At 41.4% G+C, this 16,017-nt stretch overlaps 1 pseudogene; it reads left to right on the top strand.

Moving 5' to 3' along the window:
• Positions 1 to 1,484: 1,484 nt before the first annotated feature.
• LOC129561677 (kinesin-like protein KIF3C pseudogene) lies at positions 1,485 to 5,243 on the top strand (annotated as a pseudogene).
• Positions 5,244 to 16,017: the final 10,774 nt, after the last annotated feature.

Here is a 16,017-nt window from a genome sequence, read left to right as displayed (position 1 = left end):
ATGTCTCCCCCATTAGCAGACAGGTTTTTGTTTGTTTGTTTTTTTTACCACTAGCACCACTTGAGAAGCCCAATCAAAGCAAGTCTAGCCTTGCCTGCATGATGAAATTTCCCAGCTTTTGTTTGTTTGGGCAAGTCTTCATCTCTTCTTTATTTCTAAATGTCCACTTTACCAGATAAGCATCCATGGTTGGCAGTTTGTTGTTGTTTTTTTTTCCTTTCAGCATATTGAATATATCATCCTATTCTCTCCCAGTCTCTGATGTTTCTGTTGCTGAAAAGTTGCTGATAGCATTATATGAGTTCTCTTGTAAGTTATATGCTTCTTTATTCTTGATAATTTTAAGAATCTTGCTTTGGCTTTGACTTTGACAGCTCTATTAAAAGTGTCCTGGAGAAACCCTCACTGGATTTTCTTGGAGACCTATGAGCTTCGTGAAATTGGATGTCCAAAACTCTCTCCAGATTTGGAAAGTCATTAGCCATTATTTCTTTAAATAAGCTTTCTCTTCCTTCCCTTTCACTTCCCTTTCTTGGACTGCAATAGTTCACTGACTGTTTCTCTTGATGATATTCCATATATCACACTGGCTATTCTCACTCCTCTTTATTTCCCTCTGACTAGTTATTTCAAAGGTCCTATCCTCTAATTTATATATGCTATTTTCTGCTTGATCCATTCTACTGTAATGGATGCATTTCTGTTGCTTTCTGTTGATGCTTTCTCATCCATCGTTCAGTTCATTCATTCTACTCTTCCACTCTAGGATTCTCTTTGATTTGTTTTAGTGTATCTCTATGGTAAAGTTCTCTTTTATTTGTGTATTTTTTTTCTGATTTCAATAAACTGTCTTTTTCTGTTTTCTTGTGGTTTATAGCTCTAAACTTCCTTAAAAGATTTTAGGGAACTTTTTAGTCTTGCCCCTGTTCCCTGCCCCATCCCCTTCTCTCACTTCTTTTCCAAGTGGTGATAAAGGGGAGGCAGAGTTAGAGCAGCCATGCACACTGTAATGAATGATTCTCCCACCTTGAGGGTAGGACTCGATGTGAGCCTCTGCCCAGGTGTCCAGAACCAGCAGCCACCACCAGGTCCTTAGAGGAGGAGGAGAGGACAGGTCTGTCACCCATCCCATTTTTCTCTTTTATCTTACTGTTGCAACAGCAACACTAGCATTGGCAACATGGCAGAATTCTCTCTGCCCCAGTATGAGGTGGGTTCTGGGGACTGCCATTCAGCCCACACAGCTCCTGTGGCTTCCATGGACTCTGCTTAATTCTGTACGGACTGGAGAGCTGTGGAGGCACAGCTTGCAGAACTGGTGGGGTCATCTCCCAGAATCCCCACCCCAGCAGTCTGTACACAGATTGAAGAGTGGCACTATGGGGGCCCACTGGGTCAGTTCCAATGATTCAGACCTAGAGATGACAGTAGGACCACCCAGGCTGTGGAGTGGAATGGGGGTGATAAAAGGACAGAGCAGTAAGATGGCCAATAAAACCAAGGCCAACCCTGAAAGTGATGGCCCAGTGCCACCTTCTGGCTAAAGGGTTGACTGCTCTTCACTCTTAGATCCTGTGCTATGTGCTAAGTTGCTCTGGATGTTGTCCAACTCTTTGCAACCCCATGGACTGTAGCCCGCCAGGCTCCTCTGTCCATGGGATTCTCCAGGTAAGAATACTGGAGTAGCCCTCCTCCAGGGCATCACTCTGACCCAGGGATCGAACCCATATCTCTTATGTATCCTGCACTAGCAGGCGGGTTCTTTACCATTAGCGCCAGCTGTGAAGCCCAGACATGGATGTAAAACTTGGCCAGGTGACTCTGTGAAACCCCTGCATTGCCCCAGGATAGCTCCCCAAGGCCTTCAACTTTAATACCATGCATGATGCCAGCTCAAAACAAAGACTTATGTGATGAAAATGTGAGAGCTTCAGTAGACTCACTATTTCAGGGGTTCAATGGCATGGTATTTGTTTATGGCCAGATAGGCACTGGCAGGACATATCATGCAGGGGACCTGGACAGAATCCAGGCTGGACAAGGTCATACCTAATGCCTCTGAGCACTTCGTCTATTTCTTGCACTCCTATTACCAGCAGTGCCTGGTCCAGTCCTCCCACCTGGAGATATACCTAGAAGAGATTTGAGACCTGCTCAATGCAGCAGGAACCTAGAGCTGATGGAGAATGCTGAGGCATCTACATCAAGGATCTCTCCTCCTTTGTAACCAAGAATGTCAAGGAGATTCAGTATATGATGAACCTATGAGAGTAGACTCAGGTCATGGGCAATACCACATGAATAAAATAAGCTCTTGCTCCCACTCTACTTCCTCACCACCATGGGGTACAGTGGCTGTAATGGCCAGGACCACAGCTGTTTGGAAAAACTCAACCTTGTTGAACCTAGCCAGGAGCAAGAGGTAGAATAAAGCAGATCTCTACTTAACTGAAGAGACAACCACACAGTCCATGGGTAGTGATGACAGTGGAGGTGGTGGAAGAGAACAGCATAAGGAAGCTTCCAAAATAAACCTCTCTCTGTCTTCCCTGGGCAATGTAATCACTGTCCTGGTGGGCAACAGGAGCACCCATATTCCCTATTAGGACACCAAGCTGATTTGGCTGCTCTAGAATTCTCCTGGGGGCAAAGACCCCAGGGCAAAGATCATCATAGTGGCCACACAGGTGCCAGTTTCTTACTGGCTACAACAAGAGCCTCTCCAACCACTGCTTTTCCAACCAAGGCAAGGAAATCAAGAACAACCCCTGAGTGCATGAGGACCCCAAGGACACATTGCTGTATGAATTCCAGGAGATCACCTACCTGAAGTCTCATCTGGAGAAGAAGGAGATGCTGGAAAACTGGCTATGGAGGAAGAGCAGCAGGATAAAGAACAGTAACATAAAAAGTAGCAGTATAGAAAGCACTATGTCAGCCCTGGTAGGTTACCAGGAAGGGCCAGTAATCAAAGTCTGGGAGGCCAAAGAGGAGGATAACAACATCAACCACCACCACCACCACCTGCTCCAGCCTCCTGGAGCTAGCCTTGGATGAAAACATGGATAATTACCTTCAGGTGCGCCAGCAGTGGCTCATGAAGAGAAGGTGACCGACCAGGATGACTGCAGTCTTATGAGTGAGAAGAAGCAGAAGCTGCTAGGGATGAAGGAGAAGACGCTGCAAGACCTATGGCAGGAGCAGAAGGCCACAGAACTGCTTGCAGTCAAGTACAAGGCCATGGAAAGCGAGCTTCTCCATTGGGGTGAGAACATCATGAATCACACCAAAGAGAAGTAGAAGACATTGAAACTGAAGAGTGAGGAGACTGCAGAGCAGAAATACCATGAGCAGGAAATACAGCAGGAGTTGATGATCTGACATGAGGAGACAATGCTGTTTCAGGCTACGTACACATCCATGCAGCAGGACATGGAAGTCAAACCCAAGAAACTCATGAAGTTCCAAGCCAAACAGCAGGTTGTGAAGGCAGAGATCTGGGACCAGCATGATGAGTATATCCACATGTAGCAGAACCTGAAGAATGCAAAGAATGAGGAGACCTAGGAACTCAGGTTCAAGTACTTAATCACTGAGAACTTCATCCCACTTGAGGAGAACAAGATTATAAATCTGCTTTTCCTGTACAATGAGGAAGAGCAATAGAAGGTCCAGCCAGTTGTGCCAGGTGGATTTAATAACAGCCAAAAGAAGAAGCATTCCATGTCTGCAGTGGGCTACATGAGGTCTATTGGCCAGTACTCTTGGGGTGCCTTGCCACCCCAGCTACACAGTTGAAAGTACGGGTTGACCTTTTTGGAGTTGGATATATCCCCTCCAGCTGTGTTTATGTTGAAATTCTCTCATGGTCAAGAACAAGACCCCTCTCCACCCCATGCACTCCATATGGAAAGGCTCCTGCAGTTAAAACAGATTTCTGGAAAGAATATCTACCTGTAAAGTCTGAAAGTCCAGATTCTGGCCCTCAGTGGCCTCCAGGTGCCACCACACGTACCCCAGTGGCCTCTGCTATGCTGCACACCATGACAATGGTGGACCAAAACGACAATCTTCAGTCAGGCTACCCATCTGACAGACTCCTGGGATGGTGCAGCTAACCCTAGGGATCTGTCCTGAAAGCACAACTGTCAGTGACCACGCCTTCTCTGAACTGACTGATCCATTGACCAGCAGGTCAAACAGTAAGCTCTACCTGCAGGGGTCTGCCGGTTTTGCCCTCAGTGTGTTCTTGAAACAAAAGGAAACTCCAGAATCTTAATTTCAGAGTGTTACGTTGTTAGAATAGGAAAAAGGAGTCCCAAACGGAGGTGGCTAAAAGATAAAGAAGGGGAAACCCTGAGAAAATAGAGCAAAGGAAGGTCTGAAGACTGGAGTGAGGACCTCAGGTAAATCAAACAGCACTCCTGGCTAGCCCAATTTACATACGGCAGGCCCAGTAGGAGGAGAAAAAGTATATAAAAAGAGGAGCCAAAATTATGCTGGAACCTCTCTTCTCTTTGTGTCTTTTGGGTTGGCATGCCCTCACACCTGCAGGATGTCTTTGCCTTTACTTTCTAAATAAAACTGAGTTGTAACACGGAGCTGTAACACTGCTCTGTCACTTCAAATTTTTGTTGCCACCAGGCAGAACAGAACCAAGGAAATTACACACCCTCCTGACAAGAGTAAGATGTGGGCAAGGGTGGCGTGGAGGTGGGGGTGGTCTCCTTATTGACCTCTGACTTCTGGAACATCTCCAACCCTGAGATAGCAGGGTTCAGCACGGCTGACTCTCACCTTCGTGGTTACGCCTGCTGTGCTAGGTGTGTATGGAGTTTTTGTGGCTGTCGCTGTTTTACAAGTTAACTTTGATACCTAGGGTGAAGATAATGGTTTCCTTGTTGACTTCATAAAGTTCTCTTTCCTCTAGACACGAAGTCCTGAGAGGAAGGGAGCGCACCTGCTCAAGGCTGCAACAAGCTGGGCGGGGCTTCCAGCCTCGGGCCCACGGGATGAGGGGCGGGGACCACGCAGTTCAAAGAGGATGGCAGGGCTGTGTTCCTGCAAGAAAACGGCCCGGCGGCCTGGCAGCTAGAGAGAATGGTGCTCTCAGCGAGCTGGGGTTGCTGACGGTGGGGCTGCTGGCGAGGGAGCAGCTGCAGAACAGAGTGGGTGCGGGTCCCCCCGGGGTACGGCGGCTGGCTGGCTGGCTTGCTCAGGTGGTACTTGTCCACTGCTCTTAGGAGCCCCCCACAGGTGAGCCTCGCAACTTCCCGCGCATGCCCAGTGAGGCGGGGCCGCGCCAACTCTCCTGACACACAAACTTCTGAACCCCCGCCACCGGCCGCAGGCAAAGGTTCTTCTACGTAGTGAGGTCTGAGCCCCCAAACTTTCTCACAGCCTGCATAATAGCACTTGGGCTTCTTTGAAGAACCCGGGTCAGCGCTACTTTGGCCCCGTCGGTAGCCTTCGAGGCCGGGCTTGCTCTAGCCTGGCTTCTTGCTCAGGCTCCAGGTCCACAGGGGCTGGAGATCAGGCTTGTTTCTCGCGGGGCTCGCTGGAGGACGGAGAGGCGGGGGGCAGCTGGGCTGCCGACCAGGGGCGGGTTGTGGAGCGTGGTGGGGTGCAGAGGCAGAGGTTCCTCCTACAGTCCTCCAGTTTGCAGTCTGCAAGGGCGTGCGGCTGCCCTTGCTGAAGTCCTCTGGGATCCCCTGCTACTGGGAAGTGGAAAACCCTGCTCTTGCCTTCTTGGTCTGGGGCAGAGTGGTGGGTCAGCAGCTGCCTGGGCCCTTCTGACCATGTGCAATCGAGTATCTGAGCAAGGACAAGAAAGAAACAGAACCAACTTCTAGCTATAAAATAAGTAAATAATGGGGATGTGACAGTACAACACGGTGACTAGTTAATACTTTTTGTATACTTAAACCTGCTACGAGTGTGGATCTTCTCACCACAAGAGAAAAACCTAGCTATTTTTAATTCTTTATCAGGATGTTTCCGGAATTGATTACTAGCAGATTGCTGCGATCCCTTGTTGGGGTCATGTTTCTATGATTTTTTAAATTTTTTTCCTTAAAGTTCTTGCAGCTGCTGTCCTTCCATTAGAAGTATCAGGCACTTCCTCCAGTCTTTACTGGCTGACTTTAGGAAAGAAATACCTTCCCACTGCTCTACTGGGAATTCTGAGGCTTCCACCAGTCTCTTTGTGGTTACACCTGCATCACACTTCTTGCTTCTTCTTTTGGCAGAATTTTTAAGCTTCTTTCTATCTTGTAGCTCACCAGGTGGGTTGCTGACACCTTCCCTTTGACTTTTCCAGTGGTGACTCTAAAGCTCAAATTTGTGGTCGCTTCCTTGTCTGCAGATTCCGGCTGATTCACAATGCTTACTAGCCATCTGCCAAAGCTTATTTTTCCTGCCGTTAAGAGTATGTATAGGGAACTGGCCACACCATTAGAGGGTGTGTGGGTGACTTGCACAGAGCACTGGGGGTGCCCATGGGCAAGTTCGGAAGAATCACAGTTAAGCCTTCTCCAGTGGTTCTTGGATGGGCTTCTTAAAGGTGTACAAGAGGCATTTAACAATTTCTGGATCCACATCCCTTTGGTGCCCTCTGCCACTCTCCCAGCATCTTCCCTGACCCAAATAGTGCAGCTCATGACTCAGTTCTCTGGATGGGGTGAAAAAGAAATGATCCTCTTGGGCTGCATATCACTTGCCTGGGGAATCTTTAGTACTCATTCTCATGCTTTCACTTTCCCCAAGTGAGAAATCATAGTCCAGGGTGGTCTCTTTTAACACTAATGTGTGCTGCCTCTGGGGAGGGGTTATGCAGGTAAAGTCAAACTGTCCTTTTTTCGCTTTCCAAGGCATCCAAATTCATAAATATGTATTTTTAACCTCCAACAGTTTGATGGAACTACTCAACTGGATTCCTGGACTTCTGCAAAGGCTCTCTCATCCATGGGTCTAACTGTTCTCTGGGGGGCCATGCTGAAGAGCAGGAGCCAGTTAACACGGCATTGCAGGTTCTACCACCAGGACCAAGGTATGTATGCATAGTACCTGAAGCATCTTATGATGGTTTATGTGGACTGGGTCCCAGTGACACCGACGTTCTGAACAAACAGAAAACCCAGCACATTCTGGATGTCCTGATTTGATTTGTGATTGGCTGAACTTTGGATCATAGGAGTGTGCTATTCTCATAACCACTGACGTTAATATTCCATGGATCCTTAAAAGATAACCAAGTTCAGTGTTATTTTTCTGTTCAACAGTCCTATTAGTAATTACTTATAAATAGATTAGATTATCTAAAGTTAAAAAAAGGATACTTGATATTGCTTTTGTGTTTCTTGCCTTTATTACCCTTTGCCACATGGACTTGAGTAAAATTGGTAAATATTTTTTATGGACTCCCACTGTCATTGATTCAATAGATCTATTAACTTTTACTCAGTGTTTATTGCTTTTAGTGAGTTTTCGATAGAATATCATGTTTGATGTAATTCAAAATATTGAACATACTCTTTTTGACTTTTCAAAAAGAAATAGGTTTATTATCAGTTTTTAAAGTTTTATTGGAGTATATTTAATTTACAATGTTGTGTTAGTTCAAGGTGTCCAGCAAAGTGATTCAGTTATACATATATTCATTCTTTTCTCATGCAGGTTTATAGCAAAATATTGAGTTGTGTTCCTTGAGCTATACACTAGATCCTTGTTGGTTATCTATCTTATATATGTGCTAAGTCACTTCAATCTTGTCTGACTCTTTGAGATACTATGGATTGTAGCCCTGCAGGTTTTTGGGTCCATGGGATTTTCCAGGCAAGAATACTGGAGTGGGTTGCTATTTCCTTCTCCAATCTTATATATAGTAGTATGCATATGTTAATCCCAGTCTCCTGATTTATCCGTCCTCGCCACATTTCCCCTTTGGTAACCATAAGTTTGTGTTCAATATCTGTAAGTCTATTGAGGTTTGATAATGATAATCTCCAGGTCCATGCAAGTTGCTGCAAATGGCATTATATCATTCTTTTTATGACTAATGTTCCATTATATATATGTACCACATCTTTATCCATTTCTCTGTTGATGGGAATTTAGTCCGCTTCCTTTTCTTGGCTATTGTAAATAGTGCTACTATGAACGTTGAGGTACATGTATAATTTTCAAATTATGGTTTTCTTCTGATATATACCCAGGGGTGGTATTGCTGGATTATATGATAGTTCTATTTTTAGTTTTTTAAGGAACCTCTGTACTGTTCTCTGCAGTCGTTGTACCAATTTTCATTCCCCCCAAGAGGGTAGGAGGATTCCCTTTCCATCACACCCTCTCCAGTAAGCCCCTTTATTGTTTGTAGACGTTTTTGATGATGGCAATTCTGATAACTCACTGTAGTTTTTATTTTCATTTCTCTGATAAATTAGTGATGTCAAGCAGTTTTTCATGTTGGCCATCTCTATGTCTTCTTTGGGGAAATGTCTACTTAGGTCTTCAGCCCATTTTTAAAAAAATTTTTTATATTTTTGATACAGAACTGCATGAACTGTTTGTATGTTTTAGAGATTAATCCCTTGTCAGATGTTTCATTTGCAGATTTTTTTCCTATTCTATGAATTATCTTTTTGTGTGGTTTCCTTTGCTGTGCAGAAGCTGGTAAGTTTAATTAGGTCCCATATGTTTATTTTTGGTATTATTTCCATTACTCTAGGAAGTAGATAAGAAAAGATATTGCTGTGATTTATGTAAAAGAGTGCTCTGTGTTTTCCTCTGTAATTTTTATAGTGCCCAGCCATACTTTTAGGTCTTTGATTCACATTGAGTTCATTTTTTATGTATAGTGTTAGAGAATTTCTAATTTCATTCTTCTATATGTTGCTGTCCAGTTGTTCCAGCACCAGTTATTGAAGAGACTGTCTTTTCTTCACTGTGTATTCTTTCTTCCTTTGTTACAATTAGGTGAGCATAGGTGTGTGAGTTTGTCTCTGGACTTTCTATCTTATTCCATTTATCTATATTTTTGTTGTTTTTGCACCAGTATCATACTGTTTTATTACTGTAGCTTTTTAATATGGTCTGAAGTCAGGGAGCCCGATTCCTCCAATTTCATTTTTATTTCTCAAGATTGCTTTGACTATTCGGGATCTTTTGTCTTTCCATACAAATTAAAAAAAAAAAATTGTTCTAGTCCTGTGAAAAAGCCCATTGGTAATTTGATAGGGCTTGCATTGAATCTGTACGTTGCTTTGGGTAGTATATGCATTTTCACAGTATGGAGTTACTGCTTTGTGCTGGATCCTAGTGTCTGTGCAATTTTATGTGTGCCCTCCAGGAGTGGAGCCCCTGTTTCCCCCAGTCCTTGGAGCTTTTGCACTCAAGCCCCACTGGCTTTCAAAATCTGGGTGTTCCTCCTCCTGATTCCAGACCTGAGGTGAGCCTGATAGGGTTCAGAATTCTCACTCTTGTGGGAGAACTTCTACAATTTAATTGTTTTCCAGTTTGAGAGTCACCCACCTGGAGGGTGTGGGATTTGATTATGTTGTGAAAGCACCCCTCCTACCGTCTCATTGTGACTTCTTCATTGTCATTTTAATGTGAAGTATTCTTTTTATAAATTCCAATGGGTTTTTTTTTGTGTGTGTGTGCGATGGTTATTCAGCAGTTAGTTGTGATTTTGGTGTTTTCTTCAGGGGAGATGAGTTTGAGCTCAAGTCATTTTACTTCATCATCTTTTCTCGAATAGAGTGGCTGCTTTTAGTTTGGATGCCTGCTGTCTCTTTTCGGTGCGTGCTTGCCATTATCCCCTTGATATGGGGTGTGCAGTTACAGCTGCCCTTGTGCACACTTGGGATGGTAAGGCAGCCCTTGGCACCTGCTTGTGGGTCTCCTAGGCTGTGGCTGCTGTCCATGCATTCCCAGCTTAGTGGGGGCAGTGCTTTTGATTCACTGCTCGTGAATCTCATAGTTGCAGCCTATGTTCACTCTGGAGCCCATAATGGTGGTGGCAACTTTGGAGAAGATATTTAACTCTCTTGGGAAATAGAAAAAAAAATAGTATGTTGATACCATAAACAATGATCCCCAACCTTTTTGGCACCAGGGCTGACTTCATGGAAGAAAATTTGTCCATGGTTCAGTGGGAGGGATGGTTTCAGGATAATTTAACTGTATTATATTTGTTATACACTTTATTTCTATTTTTATTACATCAACTCCACCTCAGATCATCAGGCATTAGTTCCCAGAGGTTGGGGAGCCCTGCCATAACATACATTTCCCAAGTGCTTCTTCCAACCAACCAGTGAACTGTTCAGATATATTCACCGCATGCCTCATTGCAAAGCTGACATAATATTTAATTCATGAATGAGAGCAAGATATGTCACTTGGAATTCAGTGGTTTTCAAAGCAATCTTCACAGAAGACTCAAAATCCTAAGGCCTCTGCATTAATCTTAATATGAAATGCAAATAACACATTTGAACGGTTGTTCTGCCTTAGGACAAAATATTTTTGACCTAATACTAAAATAGGACTTCAGAATAAGGGCAAGAATGAAGGTTCTTATATAAGCACACAATAAATTTCATTGATTTTGCCTGTGCTTTAAATATTTATATATACCATTAGGCTGTGATTCAAATTATTAAAATGTATTAGTTCATCTCATTTCTGCATTTCAGTACGTTATGGATACTCTATGCCAATGATTACTTTGCCTTTAGTTAATATGCTGTATTATTTTTGTTGCAAAGTATGTTAAACTGAGTTAATCATATATACATATACTTATATGAAAGTATAGATATTTTTATAATTCATTAAAATGTTATTAAATTCTGACGTCAAGTAAGTTTGTTTTTCCATTAGTACATACATCAGTTAGGATACTTATAGTGGTGACAACACTGAATCTCAAAGTAACCTAAAATCAGTTAATTTCTACCCAAATTATGGCAGAAATCTCTCTTTTAGCTGACAATTAAAGAGTAATAAAAGCTAACATCCTTCCTCAGTATCCATCTTGATTGCTTCAAATTACTGCTTAATTTATATGTCTCACTATGAGGTTATTATGAATACTCTGATTGGCCAGTCTGAGTTTCAGGTTCATTTCTGTAGGTTGAGGTAAATTACCTATCAAATGAGTGAGTAGCTTTTCTGAAACAAAAAAGGTTTTCATTATAAGGAAAAAGGATAATGAATTTTCAGAGTTGATAACACTGTTTCCATAACCTGATTCTATAGCCTTATCGACTTCAGCCTACCCTTCAGGGATTTGGCTTCACACTATATGCATAACCTCTGACAGTCTTGGGAGCTTTGATCTTTTTCAGTCTACTGCTGCTTTCTATACTCAATAATATTTGAGGAAGTCTACTGTAGGTCCTAAGATTGAAAGTCCTTCAATTTCTCCAGTACAGAAAGATCTGAGTGTTTTATTGCCTTGGTGAAAACTGCGAGTCCTTCATTGCTCTTAGTGTAAGTCTTATCATAACCCTTTCCTTTGGTTTATTTTCTTATTCTTATATCTTTCCAGATATATCTTTCAAAAACTCCACATCTAGAGCTCTGTTCTTCAGTAGTATTGAATTTTTTAGTTAAAAGTACTATACTCATTTAACTCTATTTCATTTGACTTCTGAATATGCTCTTCTTTCTGTTAGGATCCACCTATGTGCTTCAATGTCTTCACTAAGCTTACATACATAGTCACTTGTATGATTTTATCATACATCATTTAATCTGAGAACTGCATTCCTCTGAAATAAAGCTGGCAGTCAATTGGTCAGCTTTTCCAGTTACATTATAAATTGGATCCTGTGCCTTTTTTCCCAACAGTATATACATACTTTATAAAATAAAAAAAAACACATATTAGGGCCAAGATATTAAGATGCCTATGAATATGAACACATGCCCAAGTCTGAACTCTATATACTAAAGTTTAGGGCAAAGGTCTTCATGTTATCATTAGCAAAAGTTATACTATGAAGGCAGTTTTCAAATTCTGGAAATTATGTGACTTTCCTATTTCTTATAGTTCTGGTCAATGATATGGTTGCTTTAACTTATAAAATTATGTATATGGATGTATATTTTTCTAGGTATGCCAAAATGTGGTGTGACTCTAAACATCAAGATAAGTTCTCCTCTTTATTCTTACAATGCTTCACAATTTTATCTATGTCTGTGTGCAGTTTTTATATCCTCCACAATCCAATATAAGAGTCTGTTCCCACATGTTAATGTCAGTAACTAGATGGCCTCCTGATTTAGAGATAAGCAAATATGCTGAAATTTCATGCACTCAGGAGTTAATAAATGTTCCTCAAATTATTGATAGAATCAGTTGTTTACTCTCCCTTGCAAAAATTTTAGAATAGTAAACTGATTTCTCAGCTATGCTCAGTGAAAGTGTGCTAGTCACTCAGTCATGTCCGACTCTTCGTGACCCACTGACTGTAGCCACCCAGGCTCCTCTGTCCATGGAATTTTCTAGGAAAGAATACTGGGGTGAATTGCCATTCCCTTTTCCAGGGGATCTTCCCAAGTCAGGGATTGAGGCTGGGTCTTCTGCTTAACAGGCAGGTTCTTATGCTCAGTTGTTCAGTAACCAAATCGTGTCCAACTCTTTGCTACACTTATGCTCTTTGGGATACTTTTGCTCAGAGACATTAAAACACAATAACACAGGTTGGTCATACTTATTGCTCCACTGTCTTGCTCTGACTGACCATCTGCTGTTACTCAAAACAAGGAAAATGTTTTATTGTTTGTGACTTTTCATTTTTTTTTCAGAAGCTGGGGTAATTTATAATCAAATTTCAGCAGTCATAAGGCAAAGGTAGCAACCCACTAGGAAATCAACACAGAGCACCTCTGAGACCAAGGGTTGTTATCTCACTGCTTCCCAGATGATGCACCTCTTTGAGATGTATCATAAAGCCAGGCATAAACATAGTGAGACCATGATATTTTTATAGGACTTGATCTTAGTGAAAAGATAAACCTTAGTCTTACTTCTGTCCATTTTGTCCTACCCACATTGCATGGAGACAGTGTGATGATTTACCTGTAAGATTAAATGAGCATTGGACTGTCGAATCATATTTCTAATTTAGTGAAGTATAATTAGCATAACTTTAATTATGTAGTTCCATGAGTTATGATATATATACATACTCATGGTTCCACGTGAAAGTGAAAGTTGCTAAGCATGTCCCACTCTTGCAACCCCATGGACTGTAGTCTGCCAGGCTCCTCTGTCCATGGACTTCTCTAGGCCAGAATACTGGAGTGGGTAGCTGGTCCCTCCTCCAGGGGATCTTCCCAACCCAGGGAGTGAAGCCAGGTCTCCCACATCGCAGGCGGATTCTTCACAGCCAAGCCACAAGGGAAGCCCTTCAGTTCAGTTCAGTTGCTCAGTCGTGTCCAACTCTCCATGACCCCATGAATCACAGCACGGCAGGCCTCCCTGTCCATCACCAACTCCCGGAGTTCACTCAAACTCATGTCCACAGAGTCGGTGATGCCATCCAGCCATCTCATTCTCTGTCGTCCCCTTCTCTTCCCGCCCCCAACCTTTCCCAGCATCAGAGTCTTTTCCAGTGAGTCAACTCGTCGCATGAGGTGGCCAAAGTATTGGAGTTTCAGCTTTAGCATCAGTCCTTCCAGTGAACACCCAGGATTGATCTCCTTTAGAATGGACTGGTTGGATCTCCTTGCAGTCCAAGGGACTCTCAAGAGTCTTCTCCAACACCACAGTTCAAAAGCATCAATTCTTCGGCGATCAGCTTACCCACAGTCAAAACATATAACATTTTTCATCTCCCCAGAAAGTTTCTGTGTGTCACTTTTCAGGCAACATCTGCTGTGACTATAGTTTTGCCTCCTCTAGAATTTTATATACATGATATATTAATTTCCGGAGGCATCTGTAAAAAAAAAAAAATAGCCACAAACTTGGTGGCTTAAAACAGCAGAGCATATTTAATTTATACTTGCTGTGAGTAAATGGCTTTCTTAAATAGAAAATGCAAAAGATAAATGTAGTGAAATAGATATAAACACTGTATACTGAAAATACTAAACATTGGTTAAAAAACAGTTCTTATTTCCCTGTTATTTGGGAATCCATCAGAAGGGTACACCTGAAGGGAGTATAACGAGAAGCATGAGGTTCCACCTGCCATTTTTGGAGGAAGTGGGGATATATAGAGACATGAGAAGGAAGCTGGGTGGCCTTTAGGAGCAAAGACCAATCTTTTGAGCTAGCAAGGAAATGGGTCCTTACCACAAATAAGGAAGGTAAGAAAATTAATCCTGCCAATTGAATCAATTTGGATCAGATTCCTCCCTAGAGACTCCAGAAATGAGCACAGACCTAATAGGTATTATAAACAAAAGCAGAGAGATTTATGGTATACTAGGAATCTGTAGTATAAGAGACAACAGTCAGAAATTAGAGTATATTTACTTTCCCCTTTAATTCCGTGGAAAAGCCAGGGTTTATATTCCAGATGCTAGAGGAAAAAATTGGCATAGCAAATGTTGGCTGTTAAGTGCCTTTCCTTCTGTTGTGCTTTTTCTCAGGCAAGTGAATTGTTCCAAATTTATGCCAATAGTGGACACTTTTTAGATACAAAAGAAACAGAAACAATGATTGCCTGTGTAAACAAAAGGTTAAAATGAAATAGCAAAAGAAAAGGTAGTTGAATAAAATTAGCTTCAGGCTGATTTATTTGCATTCTAAAAGTGTTTTTTTTTTTTCCAAACTGCTTATAATTTAAATTATAGAACTTTTATTAAAAAGTTTTATATGCCTCATTTTATTGCTGTAGAATTTAGAAAAAAGTAATAAATGATGGCTTACCCAAAATTGCAGCTAGAGAGGAGAATACTATAATCTGTAATAGAACCTAGGACCCCTATTTCTCTAAAAGTAAATATGTTTCCAATTTTAACAAAAATATTAATTATATTTCTATACATTATATTTTGTTAGATAGTTGTATTTATATTCAATGGTTAATCTGAAAATGTTACTTTAAATTGTATGTTAAAAATGCTGAACATTAATACAAAATATATTAATCTATTAATTGCAAAATAACAGCCATTAATTTCTCAACACTATGTGATTCTTTTGCTTGCTTATTGAGCCTAGTATTTGACTATAGTGATAAAATGCGTTATAAAAGTTATTACAGTAGTTAGTCATGATGCAGCTAGTTTGGAAACCAAACCAGACATAAATGCAGCAGTAATCAGAGTCCAGAGGACTAGTTTAATCTAAAATGAAAATTTTCTAATCTTTCACATTTATTCCAGATTGAATTTACATGGTTAAAGAGTGTATCTAGAGAGTTTCTTTCATTTAAATTATCATTAACTTTAATTTTTAAGGATTATTCCTTTATATCTCAAGAAGTATCTACTTAGAGACTTCTTCTGTAAACCAATATTCACATCACTGTCAGGATTTATAATTGAAGTGGTTTAAATTTAATTACTGTAATTGCACTGCACTTGATGGTGTGAGTAGGGCTGACATGGGCTAGTGTACATTTTGTGTCTGCTGATAGAGATCCCTATATGTTTCCAATGTTGCATAATGTCTTGCTTAAGCATAGTCCTTTGGGAAAGTGGACAGAAATATGAAAAGCAAATGGGATAAAGAGAATAGTTAAAAAAAGAAAGGAAATGAGAATGAAAACTCTTTACAGAGGAAAAACGAAGCCAATGATTTCTAGACTTCAAAGTCTAATTGCTACCATAAGACTGCGTAGGTTACAGTAGTCTAATGTGGATTACAAACAAATGGAAAGTATTGGTTTGAGCATACTTACACAGTGTCAGTATTTATGATAAAGAAACATGAGTTTAAAGAAGAACCCTGTAAACAGTGTTGTTGTTGTTTAGTCGCTAAGTGGTGTCTGATTCTTTTGTGACCTTTTGGACCATAGTCCACCAGCTCCTCTGTATATGGGATTTCCCAGG

Source organism: Moschus berezovskii, chromosome 5 (genome assembly GCF_049115385.1).
Source record: "Moschus berezovskii isolate FMDL1 chromosome 5, NW_MosBer_1.0, whole genome shotgun sequence".
NCBI lineage: Eukaryota > Metazoa > Chordata > Mammalia > Artiodactyla > Moschidae > Moschus > Moschus berezovskii.
The sequence above is the reverse complement of the archived record's forward strand: the minus strand, read 5'-3'. Positions and strand labels throughout refer to the sequence as shown.